Below are 3,565 nucleotides of genomic sequence, written 5' to 3'. Positions count from 1 at the left end.
CCGTTAGGTCATTATGTGTCTTTTGACCATTTTACCCATGTTGACCAATTTCTCACACTATATGAAAATTGAAGGATTTAGAATCCTTAAGTGAAAGTATTTGACCAATAGTTGACTTTTAGGTAAACAGACCTTTTTCGGATTTTCGTCGATTCCGTGAGGTCCAGAGGATCGATTATGACTTGGTGGGGCGGACTGTTCAGTTCCCGTGGCGTTTGATTGCGTTTTAGGTTCTTGGTTGGAAATTTGGTTTTATTCGTTTGGGGGTTGACTTGGTAAATTAGACATCTGTTGGGAATTTCGAGGCCACGGGTGAGTTCGTTGCGCGTTTTTATGTGTGTGTGCATATCTTGTGTATAGGAGGCCTCGGATTTATGTCGGGATTTCGGGAAAGACTTGTGAAATATAAGATTTTGCTAGATCTGGTGTGACCGCTAACGCGGGCTTAGTGACGCCATAGCGGTACCGCCATGGCGGGGTTTTGACCGCCATAGCGATGGGATGGACTTTTTTGTTTCCGCCATGGGGGATGGTCTGACCGCCGTAGCGGGGCCGCTATGGCGCAGTCCTGACCTCCATGGCGAGGGATGGCCTTTAATGGTTTCCGCTATAGTGGAAGGCCCGACCGCTATAGTTGGGTCGCCATGGCGATCCTGGTGACCGCTACTGCTGTTCGATTGGACCAGAAACTCCTTTTATATTCCTAAGTTCGAACCAATAGTCTAACACTTCTAAAACCTAATTTTAAGAGCTTGAGGAGGTGAATATTGAAGAGACTTCATGGAATCATCTTTGAGGACAAGTTCGAAACCTTTATCTTGCTTATCTACCTTCCTTCCTTTAGTATCCATGGTGGTTTAAGATCCTAGAGTGTTGGGTGTTGAGACTTAGACTCCTAATCACGAAAACCTTAGTATAAATTGTTTATTGTTGATTAAATTACTGTTTTTAAATCTAGATGTGTAGATTAACACATTCTAGGATGGATTTGTTCTATAGTTCAAGAACCTATTTATGAGACCTAGGGTTTCACCCAAATTTGGGGGTTTTGACTAATTTATGAAATTGAAGGGTCTAAAGTGATTAGAAACCCATGAATTTGAGGATTATGATTGTTGGGACTAAGGGTAGGGTAATTCACCCTTAATTTATGATTTTACCCATATGATTTGTTAGGGGTATTTTGGGTATTTTTCCTCAAATTGATTCTTCTTCCAATTAGATGGTCTATTATTTACTTAGCAATGCTATTGCTAGACTTTGAGCGTTCCGAGGCATTACGTAAAGGGAAAGCTTGGGTAGAGTAGCTCTCATTCCAGTTTTGCATTCGAGGTAGGTTATGGCTTACTTAAGTTAGACTTTGATTAGTAGATTGTATATATAGTAGAAATGACGAGAGAAAGCATGATTAGGCATTCGGATATTAAATCACGATTGATATTACCTAGGTTACATTACGTATGACTTCGATTATGTGGGCTTGTCATCGTTATATATATATATATATATATATATATATATATATATATATATATATATATGTATATACATGTATATATTGGATAGTGTGTGTGTGTATATATATACGGTGTGCGCGATATATATATTCTTCGTGTTGATTGAGATGGCTTGTACGTTTCTGTCACGACCCGACTAGGAGGCCATGACGGGTACCCGGAGCTAACTACCGAGCACCACTCATACTGCTAGTCATCATACTTATTCTGCATTTATCTATTACTCTCACACTTCTAGTCATAAGGAAAACCACTTTCGATTTCAAGCATATCTACATTTATATACATAAGCCCTTCGGCTATCAAAATAATATATATACAATGAGGAAAATCGTAGGACCATAATACCCATACATACGTATCTACGAGCCTCTACTAGAGTACTAGACATAAGGACGGGACAGGACCCCGTCGTGCCCAAATATGTACACAAATAATGTCTCAAAATAGCACCTCCGGAATAATGGAGTGCTCTCGTAAATCTGCTGATCAGCTCCTATGAATCCGGGTCGCCTCCCTGTCTACCTGTGGGCATGAACACAATATCCAAAGAGATAGGGACGTCGGACGAGCATTGTACCGAGTATGTAAGGCATGAAAAGAAATTTAATAAAGAAATCATGAACATGAGGTGAAGATATAACCAGCTTAGCCTTTAAGAATAAATGCATTTTATACATATCACATATATCAACATATCACATATACCATCGTCATTAACCCGCGTCCGGGTAACCATCATACGCCGCCCACTAGTGGTGTCATGTCCGGCCCTCTAGGCACGGTGTAATCATAAGCAGCCCGCCTTTGCGGTGACATGTCCGGCCTTCTAGGCACGGTGGAATCGTATGCAGCCCGCCTTCGCGGTGACATGTCCGGCCTTCTAGGCACGGTGGAATCTCATCATTATATACATCTCATAGGCCTATCATAACCTTATCATCATCATACATTCATCATGAAACATGCATTAGAACTCATGGATTGTCTATAACTATGTCGGGGTGACGTAAGGTCTAGAACCCTCGATTCCATTATGGCAAAATCATAATCATCATACCTCACCTTGAAGGAACTAGCATCATAAGGTGGGTCTAGCAGTAAATGAATAACATTAAAGGGTAGTATAAGGATCATTAGCTTCGTAAGAGTATCGTATCCTAAGCTTTAGGATCTCTAGGCTTTAAACTCATCAACATCATTATCATATTCATGACGTATTTCTCATCTCTAGATCATAAAAAGCTATTTAACAACATTGACTCATAGTTCATGGAACGTAAGAAAGTCATGGAGAATAAGGATAGTCATATCATAAGAATCATGCCTTAGAAGGAAGGGACTAGCCTTACATATCTTTCCGTTTGGCTACTCTATCGCTTGAACGTTCCCCTCTAATATTCACATTTCTACCTTCAAGAGAGTTGTTGTACTAACATTAGATAATCGATAGCTTAAGCATACTTGACTAAAGCTAGAGAAAATTGGGCAGCACTTTCTTTGTTTATACAACGTTCTCCATATCATATATCAACTCCCAAACGTCAATAATAACATTCATAATATCATAAGCAACAATCTTCATTCACCTACATTATCCAAATCTCCCAATTTCACTTCAAATCATCCATAACCATGGTCATAGTACAATATTACATTCACCCCTATATAATGTTTCTTCCATGTTCTCAATGTCATTTATAACATATTTATAATCACAACATGTCAAGAATCATGATTCATTCTAAGCTACCATTCAAAGATGTCACTATTCTCATATTTATGACCCATCTTCCACTTCCTTTCATAATCTAAGTCTTTCAACCCCTCAATACCCTAAAAAACATGAAATGATCATAAAACTTACCTTTGATAGAGTGGGAATGAGTTTTGGGTGGAAACACTTCACTTGAGCAAAACCCTAGTTCCACTCCCAATGAGATTTCTTGTCTTGGATGAACCCTAATGAGTTTCTTGCACTTAATTCTCTTGGTTTGATGAAGTTGATCATTAGTTTCTCTTGAATTCTTGTAGGAGAAGTGTGTAGA

This window comes from Lycium ferocissimum, chromosome 9 (assembly GCF_029784015.1).
Source record: "Lycium ferocissimum isolate CSIRO_LF1 chromosome 9, AGI_CSIRO_Lferr_CH_V1, whole genome shotgun sequence".
Lineage (NCBI taxonomy): Eukaryota > Viridiplantae > Streptophyta > Magnoliopsida > Solanales > Solanaceae > Lycium > Lycium ferocissimum.
Note: the sequence above shows the minus strand (reverse complement) of the source record.